Source organism: Vanellus vanellus (assembly GCF_965231255.1).
Source record: "Vanellus vanellus genome assembly, chromosome: 14".
Taxonomy (NCBI): Eukaryota; Metazoa; Chordata; class Aves; order Charadriiformes; family Charadriidae; genus Vanellus; species Vanellus vanellus.
In genome coordinates, this window is record NC_138919.1 from 18397277 (window position 1) to 18423235 (window position 25959).

General features: G+C 46.6%; 1 protein-coding gene and 1 long non-coding RNA gene across 2 annotated transcripts in view; both read left to right on the plus strand.

Annotated features, from left to right (window-relative positions):
- Positions 1–25959, plus strand: part of PDGFA (platelet derived growth factor subunit A) — a gene marked incomplete at its 5' end in the record, with an annotated part of 92279 nt that overhangs the window by 60302 nt on the left and 6018 nt on the right. The gene's annotated exons all lie outside the window — the stretch shown is intronic.
- Positions 19050–22732, plus strand: LOC309677781. Its single transcript, XR_014269712.1, has 3 exons — positions 19050–19137; positions 22345–22512; positions 22617–22732. It is a non-coding gene; the product is annotated as an uncharacterized lncRNA (long non-coding RNA).

Here is a 25959-nt window from a genome sequence, read left to right on the forward strand (position 1 = left end):
TCTTGAGATCCAAGATTAACATTTCCCAGGACATCTAAATAACTTAAGGGCCTATTTTATAGTATTAACATTTTTTTAGCAACAATAGTTGTAGCTTGGATGATAGATTATTGCTTTTTATTAAGAAATTACCTAGGTAAGTCCCCCCAAAAGCCATGCAACTATTGTTCCAAACTACTGCTGGATTTCCAAGGGGTTCTGCTACAGTGTCCTCTGTGTGGGATCTGTGGTTCTCCATCCCCAGAGAGCAAGTGACCACCCTTCTTTTCTTGATGGCTACATGGATAAAGTCCCAAATTTTTCTCTCTTGAAGTATGGGGTCATGGTACAGAAGAGGCTGAGAACCACTGGTCTATATTTATAATTTCCTATTTTGTGCCAATCCTGTTATCATTCCCCTAATACACAGCACTTTTATCTTCCCAGGGGTCTACTTCCTTTGAAATATTTTCTTGGTCTTTTTTTTCTTCTTCGCATTTCTGCACTGACATCATCTGATTGAAAATAAACTTTTTTATTTTGTTTTGTATAAAACTGGCATTCTGGAAGCAAGATATTGCTACATTTCCATTGTATTTAGGTCTGACTGTTCTTTATTTAAAATCCATGGCTAAATTCGTGTCGACCCAATAAGAGCAAGTTCTAGAAAAAAATATAATTATAGGATTATGAAAATAATGGATTACTACATAGGCTTTTTCTAAAATGGAAAGAGGTAATTAATCTATTGGTTTGGTTTTGCATGGTCTATTTGTCTATCAGGTATTGTGAACGTTTCAATACGTTTCCCGTATTCATTTCTAATTCCCTGCTGAGCCAATAATATTTCCAAAAATACTTAGGCAGGGGGTGAATTCATCGGTGTCCTACTAAACGATAGCTTGCCAATATTTTTGTGATCCAGCCACAGTAGGGAAGTTAGCATCATTAAAAAAAAAAAAGAAAGAGAAAGATGCTGAAACCTCTGTCATTGTTCCCCTGCAATAACTGGGCCAGAGAGTGCACATCAGCGGATATGGGAACCTCGTGGGAGCGGCAGGTGGAGGAGCAGGAAAGCCCATCGCAGCAACGCGCGCTGTGCCCAACCGCGGTGCCCGTAACGACAGTCCCTGCGATGACCTCTGACATCACCATCCACTCCCAAAAATGCGCTTAATAAATATCTAGGATGAAATCATTGCTGAGTCACTGTATAAACACGTCCCCTTTGGCCTCATCAGGGCAAAAAGGAGCCGACCTCTGCTATTCAGGTGTTGGCCCAGACCAGTTTGCCATTAAGCAGGTTGCTGGAAATGGATTTGCCGCAAAAGGGTTCTCAGAGATGAATTTTGGCTTCGGTGACTGCATTGGACATTACCTGTATGGCTGTAGTTGCAGTCAGCTGGTTTGCTACCCAATAACCAGAGCAGGATTACAGGTAATTAAAAAGAAAAAAATGCCCAGATGGGGAATAAGTATCAATTTCCCATTACAGAGGAATTAGTTGGGAGACTGTTACAAACCCCCTCTCTTGCCCACTTTACTTGTCATTCTGGAACGTGTTCCTTGGGTGAAGAGCTGTCATTCCCAGGCATTTCAGCGGCACGGTGGGTCCCTGCCTTTGTGCCTGGTCTCCACACGCTGCCCAAACATGGGGGGTTCACCGTGAGAGCCACCAGCAGAGCTGGAATGGTTGCAGCCTGAAATACATCCCTTGCATCAGAGACCCTGTGTTGCAAAGGGGATACCGCATTGCTCAACCTCCTTGGTGACCGCCGACTTTTAGAAAGCTGTAGCAATAAGCAGCGTTCGGAGGTCCGGGCTGGCGGCTGGACCGAGTGCTGCTTTGCCCTTCCCATGAGCGGGGGTAGGTCTGCCTGTGTCTTTTGTTCTAAATTCCCGTTTTTCTCCAGTAGTGTCAGCCACATTTGGATTACCAGGACATGGCCCTGTGACAGTGTAGCCCTAAGGACAGAGCTGCTGCCGCCCCAGGGCTGAGCATCTCTGCTTTTATTTTATTTCATCCAGCGCTGCTGCTGTAGGAAGGTGGCATTAAAACAAAGTCACATCACTGTTTCACTGAAGTCCCTGTAAGTCCTTCAAGCAGGCTTTGTTTATTCCTCATGGAGGTGCTCACATGCATGAGATCATTAAGTCTCAAGCACAACTCCAGGCTGGGCAGGGAATGGCTGGAGAGCAGCCCTGAGGAGAAGGCCCTGGGGGTGCTGATTGACGAGAAGCTCAGCACGAGCCAGCAGTGTGCGATGGCAGCCCAGAAGGCCAACCATATCCCGGGCTGCATCAGAAGAAGTGTGGCCAGCAGGTCAAGGAGGGATTCTGCCCCTCTACTCCACTCTGGTGAGACCCCACCTGGAGTACTGCCTCCAGCTCTGGAGTCCCCAACATAAGAAGGATGTGGACCTGCTGGAGCCTGTCCAGAGGAGAGCCACGAGGATGATCCGAGGGCTGGAGCACCTCTCCTCTGAGGAGAGGCTGAAAGAGTTGGGGCTGTTCAGCCTGGAGAAGAGAAGGCTCCGGGGAGACCTTATTGCGGCCTTCCAGTCCCTAAAGGGGGCCTACAGGAGAGCTGGGGAAGGACTTTTTACTGGGGCATGTAGCGATAGGACGAGGGGGAATGGCTTTAAACTGGAAGAGGGCAGGTTCAGATTGAACATTAGGAAGAAGTTGAGGGTGGTGCGGCACTGGCACAGGTTGCCCAGAGAGGCTGTGGAGGCCCCATCCCTGGAGGTGTTCAAGGCCAGGCTGGAGGTGGCCTTGGGCAACCTGGGCTGGGGGGAGGTGTCCCTGCCTATGGCAGGGGGGTTGGAACATGATGATCTTCAAGTTCCTTTCCAACTCTAAACCATTCTATGATTCTAAGATGCCGACACTGAAAGGACCTTCCCAAAGCATTGGCAGAGAGGCCATCCTTTTGCTCTCCTCCCTTCTCCCACCCCTTGCCATTCCTTGGGCCTCCAGAGAAACGGCACTGTGAAAGACTGCGTGGAAGCCAAGCGAGGAGCTGTAGAGACCGCCTTCACCTGCTGTGAAGTGCACAATAGCTGGAGGCTGAGACGACTTTCTTGGTTCTTCTAGGAGAGTCTCATGTGAGCTCTCAAAATAGGACTTTAGTGGCACGCAAGCCAGAGCTGAATTTCATCCCAGCCCCACTCTCTGCTGGAGAAGGAAAAACTTGATATTATTAACGTAAGAGGTGAGGTTAGCTCAGGAGTCTGTGCCAGAAGAGGCTGAGAGCCCTGCTGCACGTTGCGGAGAGCTGAAGGATGATGGTTACAGGCCGGGGTAGGTGCCCAATTCTGTCGGGTTTCAGCTGGAACCTAATGGCTGATGTGCCCTTGGAAATCCCAGCCTGCAATTCCGCCCTGCCGCCGTTGCAACAGCACAAAGACAATGTGGTAATGTCTGCTGCGTTACAGAATCTCTTTATCTGAAAAAAAAAAAAAAAAAAAAAAAAGAAAAAGTCCTGTCAGACTAATCAGGGAATTAGCAGTATTACAAAAGTGCTCCTCACAAATGCTGAAATGCAGACATGACTCAGATTAATTTTCAGATCAGGAAACTTATCGTTCTGCTGTGCAGCACTGGCCCGTAAGAGAGGTTTCAGGCTTTAACACGGATTTGTTTGGTGGCACTTGGCAGAGAAACAGAGGGCTTTTTTTTTTTTTTTTTTTAAATCATTATTATTTCAAAATCTACTGGAAAGGATTTAGCAGCCTCTTGGAAACGTTACATTTTCTCTATTTTGGGGAGATTTTTGACCTTTCTTAAAGACTTTAATTGTCCAGGATTGTCACATCTGAGTTCTTTAAATACTCATAAGGGAAAAAACTCACAAAGCAAATGAAAGGTTAGTGAACTTTGCTTTATTTTGCTTACAATGCGAACTTTCAAACGATTGGAAAATAATTTCCTTCTATTTTGAATGATAGAAGTTAAAGATAGGAATGACCTATTAGATCACTGTGAGCATTTCCTTGACAATGAGGTTCTGTTTCACTAATCGGAAGAAAGGAACACGAATTTCGGCGGCTGAGCCGTTCCAAGGGCCGATAGTGGCGTGTGGAGACCCTCATCCCGAGGAAGACCTGAGCCAACTCAGCACGGACCGGATGCCTTCACCACCCGGCTTCTGTTTGGTGGCCTTATGAAATGAATGAGTTGCGTCTGTCCGATGCGGAGTGACCGGGGATGAATGGCACAAAAAGCACGACTATGACTGCTCCATTTATTGGCCGTTTTGGCAGCACGGCTGAATAGCAAATGGATGTGGAAACTGCTCAGAAACTCCCAAACAGGGACCGAGCTATGTGGAGGAACCTGCACTTCCTTCGCCCTTTGACATTTTATTATTAACTACCAATTTTGAAATACATCGTCCGTTTGATGAGCACAAAGAAAGGCAGCTTTGCACAACAATCTTCTTGTTGGTTCAAACCACCCGTCTATGCTCCAGCACCCACATGACAAAATTTGTTTTCCACAGTGTTTCCTGGGCATGGCTTAACTGGAGGATAATTTTTTTAGTAGTTGTTTTTTTCTTTTTTTCCCCTAAACCAGTATTGCACTAGTAGAATGTATTTCACATGGCAGGAAAAGACTTGTTCTTGTCCGGTTTGGAAGTAATCATGGAAAAGTCTCTTACCGTATCTAAAAACTGGAACAAATTGTTGCTCTGCGGTGTGCAGTTCCTGCCCACTGCCTCTCCAGCAGCTCCTTGGGACGATCTCATTCAGTTCGAGGATTTTCCACAGCCAATCTGCCCTGCAGTTTACAGGTCCTTAAACACTATCAGAGGGTTTTGCTTTCTCTACGTCTCCAGAGGGTGACAGGCACAATTACTGCTATTCCGGTTAAAATTTATCCTGAGCCTTCATGGCACTTTATTGACCTTGGCTGGGGCGGGCTCAGCGCTGCCGTGTAGTGGGGGTGACGTATAGGCCATATATCGCAGCCTGTCAGTCCAACGCACTCCAGAAGCGGTGATGGCACCTCCTCAGTGAGCTGACTGCATGTTAGGTATTCAAATACTATTAATGTTAATCTTCATAAGGCTGAGATGTATCCCATAAACCCCCGCAGAGACCTATCTCTTCTTCTCATGGATCCAGAATAAAATCCTCCTTCTTTTAGGAGGTGGGAGAGGAGTCGGGTACCATCACAAGTGTGCCAAGGGTAGGGAGAATTTAATGGGAGCCAAACTGTCATAATGTACCGGTTAGAGCCGAATGCAAGAGTTGCAGAAGCAGCTGTTTCCTGATCAGAGACTTGAGTGTTATATGGGATACGTAATCCAGCTGTAGAGGATCACATCTGAAAAGTAGTAAGATCTAAAGAGGCTGAGGTTGTTCGGGCATCGTCGCGTCATTGGGAATGTCCTGTTGGGTCAAAACCAGCTCTGTGGGCCATGTTGAGCCTGCAAGCACCGAGGGATGAACTGGGAAAGAGGAGGAGTCTGCCGACGGTGGTGTCCAACTGCAGCGCTGGGCCCTTGCTCAAGTGTCCCGCCGGTTGGGGCACAGGCACGCTGACTCCACACATCCCTCACGCAGCCTCCACCACGGGGCTTTCTCTTCTAAAAAGCGGTCTTTCCTCGGTGGCTGTCACTTTGGTATCTGCTTGCCCAAGGGGGGCAGTTCCCCGTGCCATAGAAGACACAGCTGACGTAGAGCTTATCCCAGCGGCTTGAAAAACAAGCTGATCTCAACACATGTCCTGGGTTCTCCTTCCTGGTGGCCAAATCCAGGCCACGGTTGAAAGAGGAAACAGATCCCCATGTGCTGAACCCTGTGAGAACTGCAAGGCTACAGCAATTGAGAAACACAGGGCTGGAAGCGCAGCCTCCTGCTCCCTCGGGTATCATACCTAATAGCCCTCCACTGATTTTAGAAATTTGTTTCTCCCTGTCCCCTCTCCCTCTGTCTCTCCTGAGCGTGGCACCAGGGAAAGACAGGGAGCGACACTGTGATAAGGCAGTTAGCTGAGCTCCTCTGAAGCTGTACGTCCTGTGGAGCGCCAGACCAGGTTTATTCTGCGGCTGGGATGACACGTCCACGTGTTATCTGGTGCATCTGACAGCCCTTGGTGGTTGTCCTTGATGTTGGTGGGTAAATGCCACACAGACGAAGATTTATTTCCATGTGTATAATGCCTCCTTAAAAGACTCAGATGGAAGAAACAAACCTGATGACAGAAAAAATCCTTTTAGCCTGTGCATGCCCATTTACATGCCCGAGTAGAAGTGCCCAGTGACTTTTGAGATGCCTTTGGAAACTTTGGCCAAACCATTTCTCAAAAGGCCTTTAAAGAATCCTGTTTGATTTGGAGTTTTCCCAGCGTGGTCATAGCTGCAGAGCATTTAATTCCCCTGATTTAAGTAGAGTTCGTTTAGTCCTCCTGTGTTTGTGGAATTTTGCATGTCCTGGAGAAGCCCCTCTATTTCCTAGGTTTTGAGAATGCTGTTCTCTAATACAAATTTCTGCTATATTTATCTCATCATTTGTATTTTCTCCATGTGATTCTTTGCCCTGACACGAGTTGCTTTCGAGTGGGTCGGCCCTTTGAGCTCTCTTGCTTTCCCCCTGTTTCCCAGTGTTTCTTTTGAACCGACTCGCAGAAGCACACATTTCACCTTGGCTTTTGGCAGCCCCTTCCCCTCTTATCTTGTGTTCCTGAGCTTTTGGAAATGTCCTGCAGTAGCCTTGCCTGGCTGCTGGGTGTCTAAGTCTTTTAATAGTTCTGCTAAGTTTAATTTTACTTGATTTTGCTGCTTCGTTTTTTATATGCGTGCCAGACAGCTCATCCCCTCAAGAATGTCCTGAAGGCATCCTCTGCCATAATAAATAACAGAAGTGATAGCTAAAGTATACATATATAAATAATGTTCGCTCTAGTGTGTGAGTTTGCCTCGCAAGTATGAAAACGTGACCCAAGGCCTGCACCTCTGCATCCGCATCCTTGCTGTACAGTGAAATGAACTGGAATGTGCTACAGCCATTCTCTTCGATAATGTCTGGCTTATAATTTACTTTTGGCTGAAGCAATCAGTGAGGGAAATCCATTTGAATAGCTTGGTAAGAATGCTTTATTTTTCTGGTGCTGCGGGCTGCAAGTTTCACACTCTGCGACTAAATCCCTTTCGTACCGTCCAGGTCCTGGGGAGAGACATTTATTTAAAAGTAGCTGAAATGAAGCACAGAAACAAACTGTAAGTGATTTCTGGCATTGGAAGCGCACTGACTGTAGAGCAGTGGCTCAGCTCCATATTTTAATAGGCTTTAACGTATCAATTATAGTGCTGAGTAGTAATTAGGGCTATACTGCAAAATGCAGAGTGACCTCTAGACCGTTCCAAAGTTGTGGGAGCCGGTGGGAAGGGGGATCTGGGACCAGACCGCGTCCTGGTAATCATACCACAGGGCACGAAAGAGAAAACGTGACTATTAAAAGATGAATCTTGTTTCAGCAATGCAGGCAAGCCTTGCCTACGCGCTGAAGGTGAAGCCAAGTAAACGGGCTGAGCAGCGGACAACTCCCCTGGGACCACAGGCAACGGCGTGCTGCTCCCACCAGCCCGCACAGCCTCCGCCTGCTCCGGGAAATGAACCGCATCGAACAACCCGGCACCGCTCGACCCTGCTCAGCTGCTCGGGAAGCCTCCGGGGAGGGAGGGTGAAAGCTGAGAGCTGGGGAATGCCGCTTCTCCTTTCAGCGTGGCCTAAAGACACCCCTAAAATTCCACCGTGCAAAGAGATGCCCGGCCTCCAGATACCTTCCTGCCGGCCCGCACCCAGCTGGTGAAGCTGCACTGGTTCTGGCTCAGAAAGGGCACTCCAAAATTTCAGAGGACAGGGGCACTGCAGCCCCTTAATAATAATTATGTTAAGAGTGATGCAAACCACAACATGGCAAGTTTTCTTCCCGTGCTGGTTGTTTTCTGCTCAAATTGCCCTGGAGACCGAGTGAAATACCCGGTGGTACTGTGGATGTTCGGTTGTAGGCACGGCAACCTGTATGTGCGTGAGGCTGGCCGGTCGGTCCTGTCACCTGGAGTGAGCCAAGCCCCAAAGCTTCTCTTCTTTTCAGGGTGGAGTCAAAGCCACGAAGCACTTCTCCAGCGTTTGTAGCCAGTGATCAATTGTAAGATAAAGGAATATTTATTCTACAGCGTAAACTGAGCAGTGTGAAACTTTTGCCCAGGATATTCCTCTTGATGTTACTATTCTGATACGCCGAAGTTCATTGGTATAAATAGGGTGCAGTTGTCATCACATTTAACTAAAAAAAGCCCTCCTCAGTTGACAGCATAGGTATCATAAAGTCACGTCACCCCCTGCTAAGTAATTTTCAGTGGAGCCGTATGCAAGCCTCTGAATGACAATTCTGCTTTCCTGGCCTTGGCTGGCATATAATTTAGGAGCGAGGGAAGGCTTTCAGAAGCAAAGATTTGTAGGCTTGACACAGAGCACCGATGAATCATATACTCGAAAATGTTATCCACCATAGTTGAAAACAAAAATCCCATCCAAGCCAAAAATGCAAAGCGGGCCCCCTGGATGTGACATGGCTTGGCTCGCCGCCAGGAGGCTTCAGCAATCTTCTAGCACGGTTGGAAAGACGCCAACAAGTGTCCTTCATGAGGGTGGATGGAATGAAATGTTCACAAGAACTAATTTCTTCATGTAAGATCCCACAGAGAGAAATGGCTGCACTATCCTCATGAAGAGCGAGATGAAACTTTATCCCATTTTAGGACTCGGTCTTGTCTATCCAGCAAAGTACTTATATGGGCTCCATTACTGTCCTGCCTGAGCGTGTCGTAGTCTTTAATGTATTTATTTTTGTGGGTAGGAAGGGCTGATATTTGTGCTTCAGATGGTGAAGATAGGAATGGGAATGCGGTCTTACACCCCGCACTGAGAGAATGGATATTAGCATTGCTCTCCTCAGCAGCGGAGTAAGTCAGGAGGAGTTTTACTTGAGCGTATCCGAGCATAAAAAACTAAAGGAGAGGAGAGTCAGTCAGTACGAGGGTAGGGAGAACTGCCAAGACTCAACTGCATAAGTAACACGTAGTAAATGCTTAGAGTCACCTTGCCAGACAAATATTTGCCTTTCACTTTGAATGAAGACCAAATCATGTTCTAACTAGTAGGACCAAGAAATTCCACGCATTTTAGTAAGTTAAGTGTCCTACAGAATCTCCCATGGTAAGTGTATGAGGGCAGACTTTGGGAGTTTGCTGGACAGACAGAAGAGAAAAAAAAAAAAACAACTCAGGAAGATATTTCAATGAAGGAAAAAAACCAGAGGGAATACTGCAAGTTGGGAACAGGGTGGAAAAAAGCTTTGTAAATGAGCGTGGCCAAATACACTGCTATACTTGGGGGATAGTCTTCACATTTAGCGATGGTCAGAGGGGTGGAATCCAGGACCTGAAGAGGTCAAAGTCTCTAGGGAAGCACTCGAGAGGAACGATGTTTCCTCCCGAAATCAGATTAGCTCTGAAAAATATGTTATGGGAAGAATTAAAATCTAAAGACCACAGTCCCTGGACATTTCCAGTCATTTCTAACAACCATGTAAACTTCTTTCTCTTGTTCAGTGAACCAAATGCAGAAGACCATGGTAAACAAAGGAGAGCAGTAGAATTGTTCTTTTTGTGACAGAGGTGACCTTGGTATCGTTATTTAAGGACTACACTTAAGGGCAATGCTCATTGTTCTTGGGTCATTTGCTCTGTCTGCTGTAATAGCCTTTTATGACCAATTTTTTGGAAATAACTGATTTTATCAGTTGTTACTAGGTTGTTACTAGGTGAGTGGCTCTGGTTGCACTTCAATGCAGCTAACGCAGTTTTAATGAAAATATAAAAGATAAAGGAGGAAGGCTGAGCCAGGCCGGCTACTCGATCACCGGGCTGAGCAAGCGCAGAATTCAGACCCTGGCTGTGACCCCTCCTCACTGCAGACTTCTCTTCTACGGTTTTTGGTACTTTAAAAAAGAGCCAGAAGTGACGCCTTCGTGATTTCCCTTGGGGAACCTGGGATCCAGAGGTCTCTGCATTCAGTAGGAATCTTTCCATTGACTTTGATGGCCTTTGGACCAGTACCTATATTTCCATGGCATTTCTGGGACGTGTGTCTGAAAATCACTTGCCTTCCTTGAGCGTTCGCATGCACCATTCTGGCTAATACATTTACTGCCGTAAATATAGCGTAGCGCACAGTTATGAGGTTCTCCAGCTTTTAGTCAGTAGGAAACACTCTCTGATAGTTTGCCTAATTTGCCTCTCCAGTTTCATCCTCTTACAGCTCTCTCTATCCCCTTGGGCCCCCCTGATTTCCCTCCTTTCTAGCACCTGTGCAATCATGTCTTGTTACCTTGTGTCATGTATGTAAGCATGGAAAAACTTAACTAAAATTAACAAATATATCAATTTCTTTCACAATATAAGTACTTATGTACCCTTCAAAGGCATATCTGAACCACCTGAATAAAGCACTGTTTAACAACTATTAATGAAGTGATGTTTTTACAAAGCTTTGAACATGTAAAGTGGCGAGAGTTTCCAAGCGTATCGTGAACATTGTTATCACTGTTATACAAAAATCAGGAATGTACTGAACTTCTGTGAATCCCTCCCAATTACCGAGGACTTTGTGAGTTGAAGAGAATCAGCCACGACAAACTAACAGATATTCTTTCTTCCAACCGAGTTGTCCTTTTGTCTCCAGAAAATGGTATAAAGTGTAATTTTTTCTGGCCATCTTGTTTATTTAAGCACATTTGTCAAAGCCTACCGCAGAATGATTATTCTAGCTTGAAGAAATCCTTCCGGGTCAGAAAGCCCTTTGGATGGCTCAGATCCAACTGCTCTCCCTTCCCATTCCTCCCTTTTAAGTCCTGAAAGTCTGTCAAAGTCTGGGCTGAATTCCTGAGGCCAGTTGGAGTGTAGCCCTCCTTTTGTTCCCCGCTGCCAACTGCAGAAAGCTACGTTCACCGGGTTTTGTAGTCACCAGCTTTAAAACCCCTAAGTCCCGTTGCTTCCTTTGAATGGCCAAATGCAAAGCAGTGCTTTAAAGCTGGGAATGACTTTACAGGGCTTTTCACTTGTCGTGTTGGATGGACTGCTGGGCTGTCTCTGATTTCAAGGAAGAATGCCTTAAGCAGCCCGTCTGTTTCTTAAGACTATCAGAGGTAAGGCTAAAACTTGCAGAATAACATCTGGAAAGCCCAGGTCGTTCTCTAATATCGAAGTGCTGTTTTCTTCCTTGAGGTTTGAAGGCTATAAATATAGTTTTATCCGTGTAATTAATTCAGCTTAAAGGGATGTCTTCCGTTCTTAAGGTTTATACATTTCGTATAGAACGTGGTTTAAATGGAGAGCTGCTTCAAGTGCTGTAGGGCTACTGTGGTTTTTTTGCACTTGACGGTTCTAGATGTTTGGTTAATTTTTTGTCCTCTTACTATTCATCAGTGAATTAAATTACTGCTCTGCTTACGGATAGAAGTACAATCCAATTCATTAATCATATTGAGATTTTTAAACCTGCACTAGTCTGTTACGACTTGTTCTTCAGAAGGCTGGAAAATATTTCTTTCATCAAAATGGCTTAATGCCTATAAACATGTTCTAATTATATTTTCTTGGAATTAATCGAGTTCATTATGTTAAGTTTGGGATCTACATCTGAAGTGAATCTGAATTGTGAGCGTCTGCCACATTCCCTTCAGACATTACTGATAAAAATAATGGTGTGGGATTTTCAGAAGTACTCATTTTTGGCCTACTCCTGTTCCTCTTGAAGTCAATTGGAGCTTTACCCTTCCTTCGGTGGTGTGGATTTCAGCTAAATCTGGGCATCTCTCAAAACCTTATAGTTTTGGCAAATTTTTCAAACAACCTAAGAGAAAAAGTCTAAACAAGGTGTCATGTGATTTAGTATAAGCAGTAGTTATCCCTGTTGGGTTTTTTTTTTTGGCTTGTTTGTTTTGGTTTTGTTTTTCTTTTTCCCGAAAATAGAAGCTTAATAAGCATTGGGATGAAAGGTGATTAAACTTCAATGTAGTCTGCTATCGGAGGTTTGGCTTTTTTTAGCATGAGAAAATCCTTCAGAAACCTACAGAATCCCTTCCAGACTCAAAAAGACAATGGGTTTATATAAAGAAGCCCCACTCGTACAGAAACTAAGGCGATCTTTTTGATTAAAAGCTCTCTGAGAGGGTGATCTTTATCTCATTAGTTCAACCACGGTTGTTTCCATTTCAGTTTTGTTCACAGGGACCAAGTCTTGCAGTCCTTAACTCAGAGTTTGATCAGGTCAAAGAAAGCTTTTTCCTGAGTGATGGCCCCAGGACGTGGCCCATCCTTTGTCTTTGCATTGAAGACAAAGGAAATTGTATTTTCAGCACCGTTTAATGTTGAGGATAGTCCAAAGGGGAACGGTTGAAAAAGAAGAAAGAAACTCTTTACCCACCAACCCATCATCAATGTTATCGAATTCCATATTTTAGCAAGCCCAACCTTATGACATGGCTCAGGCCACATCCAGAAACACACTGTCTACCGATTCCAGTGCTTCTTGCCCTTGCTTTTATTTGCTTTAAGTGCTATGGAGTCAGCAGTGGAAGTGACGCAAGGGGGTGCGATTCTGGGAAGTCAGGGAGCCAAAAAAAATTCATTTCCCACAGACAATTGGGCCCGTCAACATTTACGAATCTTACTAATTGCATTCCAGTAACACTGAAGGCCCCTGGCCGAGATCAGCGCCTGCCACTGTCGGCAGGTACACGGGGTGGCTTTCCTCTCACTTCGCTGTCTCAGAACGGGCTGTCTGGCTGCAGGTAGGTGTCTAGACTCCCATTATAACCCGTGGAGAGAAATACCTGCCTCCAGAAGCCAACTCACCGCATCCGACCCGTAACTGGGGTGTGACGAATCACCCTCTGGCAGTTCTTACCTCTCCCCGTTGACGGCAGGGGAAGCCCGGGTGGGTAGACACCTCCGCGTTAGGCAGCTGAAGTGGGATGAGGTGGATCCCACCCAGGCTGCTCACACATCGCTAATTGCAGTGACAAAAGATCTTGCAGATATACGTATGTTTCAAACAGCCAGCTGGGGCACTGCAGGGTGGGCAGCGTGGTGTGGGGTGCAGGGTTGGGGAGTGGGACTGACACGAGCTGTCACACTGGGAACGTCCAACTGACCTTCTTCAAAGCCAACACGGCCACATGGCTGAGTGCTGTGTTGCTCGTCTGCCCGCTGGGGTTCACCTTCAGAGGTGCGTCCCCACATCTACAGGGGAGAGGGACAGCAAGGGGAGAGGGAAGGAACAAAAAGCCCCTCTACGTAGAGGTGACAGTGGCAGTGCCACCCAAATCCCTCTGCTGTAATCGTCAGAAGAGGCTTTGGCTTTGCCTAAGTGGCAAGACAGTTGCAACCAAACGCAAGGGCTCCCAGGACCAAAACTCTTGTCTTGATCTTTCCAACACAGAGCTTCTAAGTGGCTTGGCTGCGTACAACTTATACAGCTGATGCATAATTAAAAAGCCATTTCCATTCATTTCGCAGGCAGCCTACAGATTTCTTAAGTGCCCGTTGGTTACAGTCTATCACTGATAGACCGTCAAACTTGGCCCTGGTCTTCACTCCTGTGCCTCCCTTTTTGTTAAGCACACACGTTTCGAGAACTGTCTGTCAATAATTACAAGGAATTGGGTCTCGGCTCTTTTATTCTGGGAGCTGCCCTGCTGCTGGAAAAATTCTAACAGAAACGCGCTACTGCAAAGTGTTCAACATTGTGACATTGCTTGGCATGGGGGATAGCTCTTTCTGACAAGTTAAATGCTAATTTTTATTGAAGGTAACAGTAAAATGTGAAATTGGTCTCTGCATTTCACTTATGCAAGAAATTAGGAAGAAAGCCGCCAGCAATTGCTGTTTCAACATTATAAACTTTACAGCGTGCTGCCGAACCAGAGGAAGCCCTTTGATTATTAGAAATCCATGTGGATTGCTGAGCACTGGGGAAAATACATCATTTTTTTCCTCCACAAAGAGATAAATACGCATTTCTTTGTGGGGGACTGGAGCATTGATGACCGTAGTTATTGCGATGCGGGAGCGGAGTAAGCCTGAGCCAACGAGCCAAGTTTTTAATCAATCAACGGCAATGCCTTCTGCAGAAGGAGTAAAGTTTAAAGGCACAGCAAAACCCCAGGAGTTTGCTGGCTCAACCTGCCCCATGGCCCTTTGAAATCAGTGACGGTGGGCTGACCTGTGTGGTGGTGTGAGCATCGGCAGGGTGCAGCTCCAGCACCCGGCATCCTGCGTGGGTGCTCGGCAAAACCCAGGAACGCTTATCCAAAGTGTGCCAGTCTAGTGCCGAAACTGCTTATTCCTTTGTTTTACTTTGTCTTTTGATAGTTTACAATGAATATTCATATCTCATCCGCCAAGTTTCTGAATGCAACGAGAAGAGCCTAGAAAACGGAGGCAATAAGTACAGGCGATAAAAACATGGGACTCCTTTCATTCAGCTTCCGGGCTGTTAGAAACACCATTCAGGTTTCTCTTCATAGGCACCGGGAGTTAAAAACTTCGTTTCTTCTATTTTAAGGAAAAACTCTGATTCTCATGCAATCACTTGTCTCCAGAGAGACTATTTAAGAAAAATGACGAGGGATAATTCAAAAGAGTTAGGAGCAACTATTTGTGTTAGAAATATTGATTGGTGTTTTTGGAATTTAATTTTCCGCTCAGCACTGGAAAGGCCTTAGGTACGGAAAAGTGCTCTATTACTCATTTTATCTCTAAAGCTCTCCCCCAGCTCTCCCCCTCACCACATCCTGTAAAAGCACTCAGGGTGTTGTATGGTAATTAAAAGGTGACATTAATATTTCCTGACGTGCACTATAAAACACCGCCAATCAGCTTCCTGTAACTATCACACACGTGAAAAAAGAAAAGGAATATAGAGTAGACAGAGAAAGAAAATGATTGTGAAGGTGGGTCTGTATCAGGCTCTGCAAAGATCCCTCCGGCTTTCTGCTTGAGTGTCCTTTTTTCCCCACAAAAAGTAAATCATCTTGGTTTCCCTGTCTGCTATGTTAGACGGCTAAAATCTCCAGATGTTGGTGTTTTTCGGGCTTGTTTCCCATTTGGCGCCTCATGGGCAAATTACCTTGTCATTCAAAGAGTTTCTGTAAGAAAATAGGGGAATTTATTCCGCAGAGTTCAGATTTCTCCAGCTTTTGTGCTGTCCCAACCCAACCACAGGTATCTGAGACGCCCGATCTGAAGCACAGCAGTAATTTTTCGTGCTTCTGTTGTGACTTTTTGTAATCTGGGCTGTAGGCAAGGTGACCTGCCAGATGTTTATATCACTTGGCCTTCCTGAAACAGAGAGAAAGGTCCTAACGCTGTGCAGTCCCCCCGAAAGTGGGTTTTGCTGTGGGATTTGAATTAGAAGACCCATTTGCTCTGGGTCTCCTGCTTGTCTCTCTTGGCCCTCCGATATTTTTCTCCCTAATGCTGAGTTTGGTACCTGCTGCCCTCCTTTCCCCTAGCCCCTCCCACGGGACCTGCATGGCATCTGTCTGTCACCAGTTTGCAGGCAGAACGATGGCAAGATCAGAAAAACAACTGCGGGGAAAGACATCTCAGCTTAACAGAGCAGGTGTGGTTACAGGTACAGATGTGTGCAAAGCTGGGACGGGCATCCGCACACAGACTAACCCATAGATAGTGGTTTTTTCCCGCACTTTAGGATATAGTTAAGATCTCCCTTGTATCAGCATGAAGAGACTTTGGAGGAACAGGGGATGTAAAAGGTGGAGGTATCATTCGGGGTATTTTATAGACATGAGCGTTGTCTCACTGGGCTTCTTTACAATATCAACCCAACCTTTTCTAACGCAGTGCTGTGCTCCAGCCAACACCCGTTGACTGCAGGGGAAGACTGAGATGTAAAACTAAATTCAGTGCTGAAACGGGCGTAGGGTTTTGTACGTAGGTTGAACACAGGTTCAAAAGAATGGCCACAGGGATGGATCCACACACCAGTTCAGTGTGAACCTGACAGTGGTTGGTACCAAAAGCATCAGCGTGGTGGGATGGTTCTGAGCGTAGGCTGCCACGAGGTTGCCTGCCCTCCCTTGCCGTTTCCTCGTGGGTTGCGTCTTGATTTCTAGCTATTAGAGACTGGCTCGAGCCCTACAGAAGGATGCTGAGTAAGCACACCATAATTTCTCTTCTTGGTATTATTTTTGACACTCTCTGGATATCCTCAGAAATATTCAGCCTCATTTTGGATACTGTTAAGCCCTCTGTGACTTCCTGCCGCCGTGATGTCCGTAAATTCATTGCACCCGGATTTAAGGTCTGATCCCTTTTATTGGCTTTGGATTTGTCGTTTTCCCATTGCACTGAATGTCACCTTGTTCTGCTCTGGCAGCACCACGGAGGGCAGAGCGCCTACTCTTGACCACTGGCTGTTTCACAGACATCAGAGATACCCATGCAGGGTTGTTCCCAATCCTTCCAGGCTTTTTTACTCATCTGGGAGTTTCAGTCATCCCTTGAACGTTGTCTGCCCTCCCTTCACCCTTCCCCGAATCCCTCTTTCTTCTGAGCTTAATGCTGCGTATTTGGTTTCTGCTCTGCCGGGCTTCGTCACCGCAGGGCCGACTCCACGCTCCGCGGTTCAGCAAAGCCCGCGGTGGACCTTAAACTCAGAACACGCTGAAGCGCTCCACTTAACAGAGATCAGATTATTCACGTGCTCAAAGATAAGCATTTGCTTAAGTACTTTGCTGAATTCAGGCCTAAACACACACATTAAATTCATCAGCTAGGACCCTCGGCAAGTTTTACCACAAAGGTGCCTATCTCTCTCCATTGACTACAAAGGGAGTCTAGACGACTAGTTTAAACTAGATAGCTAATCTTGAGCAGTTAAAATTAGGTGAGAGGAATCCCACCCTCTATATCTTTCTATAGTGTCAGGCACTGATCTCCGTTGGGGGCCCTCCGTATTATTGCGAGGCAATTAATGAGAATCAAAAACAATGGCGAGCCCAAAGGTTGTGGGGAGTGAATTTCTGGCTCCCTCCCTCCAGCAGAGCGGCACCCACTTGCAGCAGGTCTGATAGTTAATGGTTTATTTAATTCTTGGACCCGAATTCTGCTCTGCAACAACACTGGGCAGTTTTTAAATGATCCCCTGGAAAAGACGAGGTTTTGCAGCCTGTGTGCTTTGAAGTGGGCTGCACGCTGCTCTTCCGAAAAATTCCCCAGAAAACTTTCAGCCTTGACCCAGTGGTTCAAAGTTACAGAGATTGAGCTGAAACGTGACTTTAATGTTATCTAAGCTTTTTGTTTCCGTTTCGATCATTAAACTCAGGATTGCCACATTAAAGTCAGGAGCGACACTGGGTTTCTGCCAGAGCCACCAGCGGCACAAACGTACGAACCACTACACACACAGTACCTCAAGAGTGTTTTGAATGCTGATGTCCCTGCAGAGTTGCCATCTCTATAGCGTAAGATACAAGTGAGAGCTGTCAGCTACATACTTACAGACCAGGATTTCATGGAAGTCCCTGTGTGAAAGAGCATGGCTTTGCGCTGGCCGAGATTTGCACCCTGACGCCCAGGCGGAGGGTCCAGAGCAGCTGATGGAAGGGCTGTGCCCAGAGCTGCGCTCTCCGGCTGTAGGGTGGTGCGCTGCGCTCGTGAAGCTGCTGAATCGCTGTGGGCTGCTCTTTTTCCTGAAGCCAGATCAAGGGGAATAAAAAAAAATAATAAATATCCCAAACCAAGACCTGTTGAACGACTCCCTGCCCGGCTTCTTCATTTTGGCTGCTATCAACTGCCTTGGGAGATTTGTTGTAGCCCGAGCCCTGGTTGCCCAGTCCTGACTTTGCCTAGCACAGTCTGCTTCACCACCAGCAGAAGCAGCTAATTCTGGTGTAAAGGAAAGGAAAATTCTGAAGAGATTCCCATTCTTCTGCTGAGTTAATCGCTTAAGAGTGACAGATCTATTTAAGCTTCCAAAGCTATGTCACCGCGTTAGGTTGGTTCCTTCACCTAGGGCTGCGCACCAGCTCACTTTTGGGTAGGACTATTAATCGGTAGTCTACAGTCAGGTGCGCACCCAAAGCCACGGCTCTGCTGCTGTGCTGCAAAGGGCCAAAATCAAACATGTCCCCGTCTTAGGTGGGGACATGCCTGCAAGGTGCGGAGGAGCCAGTCCTTGCTGCGTGGCTCTTTCTGTCCTAGGCATGCCCTGCTTGCAAAGGCCCGGTCGGTCAACTCTCCATGGAATTAGGAGTCCGAGTTCTTCTTCCCCTTGCAGCGCCTAGCCTTGCTGTGCTTGCAAGCCTCCGACCTCGCTGGGGCCAGGGGAGACAGATGACCTGTTGCTCTGTCATTGAGAGTTCACCAATTTTTTTTTTCTCTCTCTCTTCCCATGCCCTTCGCTCGTCCCCTCTCCTCTGCATGCCTCTGTTTCTTTGTATTTGCTTCCCACATCTGTCCTCCTGTTTTCCCTTCTCCCACTAAAAGCCCCCGCTATCCAAACAGGAGCCTTCCCTCTTCTGTGGGCAACGGTGGCATCGTGAATCTGGAGATGATGGTCTTCACCCTGCTCATCCTGGATAGAAGGACCTCCCTGTGTCTTCCTCAACCGGTTACCCGCACAAACCAGCGCCATCAGCTTGGATCTGAGATAGCATTTTGACCTCCAATAAAGGTTGCCCTTCTGTTGTGACGCTCAGCGTTCCCTTCCTGCTCGCCACTAATAGTAATGGCAATCCTTGGAGTGGAAAGATTCGGGGTTTCCACCATGCAGTGGTCCATTTAAAAATAAAAATGAATCAGAAACTCACACTTCTTGAAGCCAAGAACATTACGTTGGCACCAGCGCCTAAGAAGGGAATTGGGGAAGTCTCTCCAGGGCTGGAGTGCTTCCTGGCTGATCTGCAGGATTCCTGCCTATTCCCCACTGGGTCCTGCTCCAGACACAAACCGGGTAATTTGGCAGCAGAGGATCAGATCACCCAGTCTGTGCGCTAGGAAAAAAAAAGCTCGTGTCCTGACAATGTGTTTGAGCGGCGCAGACTGGGCAATACATCGAGGTATTAAGCTGTGCAAGAAATGGAATGTCGTAATTACTCAGATCGGGGGGGGAGGGGGGAAGCAGCAAAGGAAAAATTAAACCCCCTCCTCCCCCACCAAAAAGCATGTCATTTTTTAACTGTGCCTCTGAAGTGTTAGTTTGCTTTTGGCATTTTTCCCCTTTATCTAAACCTCTCAAATAAGCCATAATGACAGCATGAGCTGCATGTTACTTCATGTACTGCCTTGCAAAGCACTGGAATTCCTTAGGTGTCTTAAATTATGGGCTCCTTTACGACAAATGACTTATATTCTGCCTGATATTTACTAATATGCTGCGAACAGCACATATATTGGATAGAGTTCATATCGTTATTGCATAGACATTCATTAGTCTATGCACCGTTAAAGCCTCACATGTTTTATTGTAAACGGATTTAACAGTCTAATGAACTCTCGTGTGGGACAAACGCAATGAAAATACTTGTAGATCTGTAAGTCAGAACCAGCAAAACTAACTATAAGGAGGAATGTCTACCAAATCTTTACCCGTAATTTAAATTCAAATCTGAATTAAAGAATTTTTGGCGTTACGTTAGAGTTCTTAAAATTTCCTTTCATTTTTCTACTTGGATCCTGTTTCTTAATTTAATGGAAAAGCCTGACGAAAGATTTGTTCGGCGTATTTCCATTGAGTTGGGACCAGAATTTATTAGAAATAAGACAAAATTCAAATTTTTCGTCCTAGGGAAAACAAAAAAAAAAAAGATCTGGGGAGTTTCAGTTAAGCAACTGCCATTATGGGGCCGCGTCTCCCCTGGCCTATAATACGTTTTGTCATTTCCACTGTTGGAAACTGGAAAAGCAGGAATATTTCTCTGATGCAATAGAGGTTTATACCTACTTTGCACACGTCTAAATGAGCACAGGAGGGACAAAGTGGTGGGAGTCTGGACTGTGGATCTCGCACAGTCTGGACCACTAAGCTTTTTCGCCGATTCCCAGAGCGAGGAACGATTGCTTTGACGTTTTTTCCCTCCTTTCAGTACTGAAATTCTTATGAGAAATCCGAAGCTGCTATTTTTGGCAGTCACGAATGGTATGATTTTTGGTACCTTACTTACAAATGTAATCAATTTTTTTTTTTTTTAATTGCCACAACAGCTTTATGGTCCTTGGCACCATTAAAACGTTTCAAGCCCTAAAAAAGCAGTCTCTAAACTAACGTAGAGGGCCCTTGGCGTAACGTCCTGCTCTCCATAGAAGCACAGTCACACAGAATATTAAGCCCTAAGAGATCACGCACTTAACGCTTTCACCGATACGAAGCCAAATTCTGCTCTCCTTTGAACTACATCAAATTTAGACCAGTGTACATGAAAAATAACCCAAACCTGTAGTTTTCATGCAAATGGGAATAACTCATAACACACCAGCGATCTTTGCAAGTGTGAACCTCCGGGCACCGCTCCCGCACCCCTTCTCTTTGAGTTCAGTAACACCGAACGTGGTCTTAACCGTGTGGTGTCGCCGGCGGTGCCTCTGAGAACTCAGGTCATGAAAAGCGCTGTTGTTTTTTTTTGAGTCTCTGTATTTATTTCGTATAAAAGAAACCAACGGGACTTAAGCACATTTTTTGAATGGAAACAATTGCTTACGCGCTGTGCTGTGCTGATTTGGGGCTAAATGGGAACGTCGTTAGTGGGTATTGACATTTTCTGAGGTATTTGTAGGTGAGCTTTTATTAACAGCTCTGTCCTTCAATGGTGGTTAATAAATCACGGCTGAAGTTGCAGGCGCTCTCAGAATAGATAGGAAGCCAATTGGGCTCTGAAAGATTACTCTTCTATTTGTTCAGCCACCGGCTCTTTGCTTCTAGCCGATGGGTTTAAGAGCTGGGAGCGCTGCATTTCCCTCTATGCTTTAGTGGACTTGTTAGAGATAGTTGTTTGCGTTTGATAACGGAGAGGATGACGAGGGGCTGGCTAAATGCGACGAGTTTGGGTTTTGTTTTGTTTTGTTTTGTTTTGTTTTTAATCTGCAAAGTTTAGGGATGGGAATTCCTCAAGGAGGCGAAGCCGCTGGCTTCTGGCAATGAGTAACTGTTTTGTCTTGGACGCAACCTGAGCTCGTTAGTGCTCTCACTTCCTTTCACACATGCACACACCCCCCTCCCCGGGTCTGCTCCAGGGCCGCAGGACGGCTCGGGGGGAGCCGAACTGCTCCTGCTCTTCGCTCGCCTCAAAAGCTGCAAAGCGCACGTGTGTGTCTGTGAACCCCCAACTGCTTGAAGACACACTTGATTGCGCCGGAAAATGTGCAAAATTGCAAACGGAAATGTGCTAAGTGTGCAAAAAGTGGAAAACATGGGGAAAGCAAAGACCTGTCTGAGGGAGCCGCTTCGGTTTAGAGAAGCGTCAGAATGGACCGGGCAAGCCCAAGGGGCAGCAGTAAACAGAGAGTGGGTATCTGGGCATCAGCAGCTGCGTGCGCTTGGCTCCCGTGTCTTGACTGTCTTGTGGGGTTCATACGTGTCTACCTGACAAAGGAAATTGTGTGGACAAATTATTACAAGGCGTGCCCTCGGCTTTTCGGAAAGTCTGTAGCTACATGCACGTCACGGGAAACATTTTAGTTGAAAAACCCTATTGCAAGCGCTTATTGCAAATGCTGAGCTTCTAAGCAACGTCTCTCTGCTCTGTTCTTGCAGATTTATATTTATGGTATCTTTCAGCTGAGGTGGCCGCAGGCATTCGCGTTGGACTGGATGAGACCCAGAGGTGCCATCCAACCTCAGCTCTGGTTCTGCAGCCCCGCTCTTGGGCGTTGCCATAGCGTGACGTGGTTTGAATTGGCAAATTGTCTTCGGCTTGGCTTTTCTGGCTTGCACAGAGGTTACTTTTCATAAGTGTGTAATCTAAAAATAATTATTTGAATGTAATGGTTAGAAATGGGTCAAAGAGCCTGGGATGCGAACTGTGCCATGGGAGTGTTCGGAGCTAGCACATTAGCTGGTAGCTCCCCAAAGGCTCTTTGAATAAACAGGCAGTAACTGAAAAGATTGATAGTTTGGCAATTGAAGCGGCCAGCGGTCAAAAATTGTCCCCGTCATTATTGGTGGAAAGGAATGGTTTGAATTACGCTGGGCTGCCTTAATTGTCATCTGTCTTAACGAGGAGTAAATGCATAGTGTGAAAAATGAAATAAACCGCCTTCTTTTTCCTTAGGGTTATACAAAAGAGATTATTTCCCTGTGGAAAGCAGATGTTTAATTGCCCAAGACCAGAAGCAGAAGAACACATGGCCGGTCTATCTATGCACGTTATGGCTGCGTGTGCTGCATACTTAAGCTGCTGCCTTACGGCGGACGGCTGCAAACTGGAGCTGTTCATAAGGTAACGGCGAACATTATCATATCGTCTGAAAAATCGGACTCACCTGGTGCAGCGGGTGAACAGGGAAGGGAATGTAATTCTTGCCATTATTATTACCCCCATAGAAAGCGTGAGAATGAGTCTAGTGTGATGCCAAAGGTTTCTTCTGGTACCACGCACAACGCCATTGCCCATAGGAGTTTCTTTGAGACAAGCAACGTGGCCAGAACTCGGAAAATCCTACAACACACGTTAGCGGTTTGGTGTTGAGTTAATGTGGCAGCGGAGCCGCGATCACTACTGTCGGGGTTTGTATTGGGCAGCGGCGGATGGAGCCAGCACAGCGCTTGCCGAGGTGGGACTGTCACGCCAAATATACCCCCCCCCTTTATTTCTCCTGTGTCTCTCCGGGCAGGGAAGGGAGGAGAAGTCACTCCACTCTCGGTGCAGCTGGCGATGACATTACGAGCAGCAGAGGGACATCTGCGTGACTCCTGCAGGGACCGAGCCAGTAAAGATTAACACCTGTTTCCAACAACCGTGTTCTTAACCAGCAACTTCCTTCCGCAAAAGCTAACTTCGATTTTTTCCCCTCTCTTTGGATTTTGTTTCTAGCAGTGCACAGTTTTGTTGACGGCAGAGGCTTGTGTGTTGCAGTAAAGCACAACTGGTGTCCCATATGCCCCGGTAAAGTCTCTCAAAAGAGCAAGCAGACTTGCTTCCCCTTGGAAGCTGCTCCCAGACGAAAGGGCCAGGACACTTGGGTGTCATCATGACGCATGGTTCGTGAAATGGGATCTCTGAACTTCAAGTCCAATGTACATAGAACTCCCCCAAACCTCCAATTTAGAGAAAACTATCTGTTTGAATGTGTTTGATGAGTGAGCTGGCTATTTTTATTTGAGAAGTGTGTCCAGTTTGCTTGGGTCTGAAGCCCTGGGAAAAGCAAGGGCTTGTGGAAGTCACAAATGAGGGAAAATATGTAATATTCAATTATTTCTGGTTGCAGAGCTTATTTTTATTAATGCTATTAATGCACAGTCCCAATAGCTGGTTGCCATGATACAGGGCAGTTGCAGAGTAAGGAGGGGAATAGGAATCGGAGTGCTCCGGGGAAGCGTAGGCTTTTTATGGTTTTACAACATCTGAGCTCTTGAAGTCTTGCTCTTTGTGTTGCCTTTGATGGATGGACACGAAACTCTGCAGAAGTGAGATGCCATCAGCATTGCTTGATAACTGCCCTCCCAGCTCCCCTGGTGTCGTGGTTTGGCCATAGTGATAGTGATAGATTCATAGTGATAATTAATATTGGGGTTAATACAAGTAACACCAAACCCACCGCAGAGCAGTGGGTGTTATAAAGAGCATCTACTTCTGGAGGCACTGGGCAGGGTGGTGCTGGGAAGGAAATGGTGATGGGAAGGGAGAAATGTCTGAAGGAGCTAATGAAAGCACTGCCCTGTCATGCTTTAATGACATGCACATTGTTTCTGAAACAATAGGATGCTTTGGCTGGCATCCTACTAGACTTATCCCTATGTTTTTTAATCCTCAGGTGGCATTAATGGCAAGGGAGGCAGCTCCTTCTGGCTTGCCATTAAAGCCCGTGTAGGTGAAGATCTGGCCCTGGGCTTGGAAAATTCGTCAGAGCTACCCTGTACACTCATAATTAGCTGGGTCTGGAAATGAAGGCAGTGGCAAAGAAGGAAGTTTCAGAAATAATGGATGCTGATGCCTCACTTCCTCGTCAGGAAAATGAGAGAGCAGCAGAGGCTGTGTCCGTCTGCTCCCCCCAAGGTCGCTGCTGGCGCCAGCTCAACACCTCGACCGTACTCTTTCAGCCCTTGAGTAAGCCGGTCACCTCGGAGGTTGCTCAGACCTTCCCCACCCTCTCACGGGGCAGTTTTTCTGTGGTACAAAGCAATTCCTCACCGGACTGTGAGGAAGCCCTTCTGAGCTGCAAAGCTCTTGGGGCTTCACAGCAGTAGTGACAAAGAAAGCATTGCAGAAGTCCTGTCTCACAAGAGATGAGATTACAAGCACGGAGACAGCAGGAACCTCACAGCGGAGCTGCCCACGTCAGTGAGGGATGCTTTGTGGGTCTTGCTGTACGTTCCTGATGGGCCGGCTTGAGTGGGATGAACAGAGCTCGTGGTCAGTTTGGAGGGTCAGGCCACCCGTGGCTTTCCCGAGTCCTCTTTGTCTCCCCCATTTCTCTCTTTTCCGGGCTGAAAAGCTCAATTCCACCCAGGCACTCCTCTGTGCTCAGGATTTGTGCCCAGCACAGATTTAGAAAATGAACATTTATGGTTCTATTACGTAGTTCCTCACCTCCCGCGAGTGTTTGCGAAAGAACTCTTTAAGGCTATTTTGCATACCGGGTCTATCACCTGACAGTAGTAAGTAAAAAAAAGTGGATCCACCTCGGTTAGAGTGGCCAACCTTTAGCAAAGAAATGGGTTTTCTGTTGCTGTCTTATACTACGGCGTTGCTGCCCGTGGCCCTTTGCAGCTCTGTCCCTCTGCACGCGTCGTCGGCCGCAGCCAGCGGGGCTCGCGGGGCTCGCGGGTCCCCTCCAGTGCGACCTTGCTCTCCGGGAAATCAGGGCTCAGCAGTCCTTCTTCTGGCCGTGACCTGTCCTTTCAGCTTCTCCCTGGCCAACATACTTGCAAACGTATGGCTCAATTTCCTCCTGGCTCAGTGCGAATTTTTCAGCGTGGGGGTTTCCGCCTGGCGTTGCGTTGCGGCACGGTGCGAACCAGGAGGGGCAGCGGCTCTGCCAGGTTAAACCTTACATGTACGGTCCCGCCAAGTGGCAATCAAAATAGCTCTACGGACCGGAGAACGATTTCTTCTCCTCGTCCCCAGCGACGATAAGGTGATGCCAGGCAAGCGCCGAGAACCCCCCCGTGCCTCAGCCCCGGCTGTACCGAGAGAACAATTATTTCTCCGTGTCGGTGTTGTGTCGCTGTTATGAGTGGAGCCGCGGAAGGGTAGTGCGGGGAAATCGTGCTGACAAGCTCGACTCCTTGTGCAATTAACTGGCATTGCCCAACACCTTACATTCATTTGCATATGTTTAAATGAATGAGGCAAGTACTGACACCGAAGCTAGCACATTTGTATAAATACATCCGTATTTACAAAAGCACACCCACCTTTGCTAAAAAGGTCATTATTTTCAACACGGACTTTGCCTCCCTTTCATTTGATTACATGTGTCTCCTCGTATAGAGTGTTTTAAATTATTTATAGAATATGCCTAGATCCTTATGATATTGCTAAATGAAGCATAAAATCAAACATTGTCTCACATATTTTAAAACACACAAGCTCCATTACTGTTTTGTAATTGCTAATTAGCAGATAAATGTTTCATACTCCCACATTTTTTATCCTCCAGATACAGCAAAACAAACAGATTACCAGAGGAAACCTGAGGACTGCAATATCTCTTTTATGATAAGA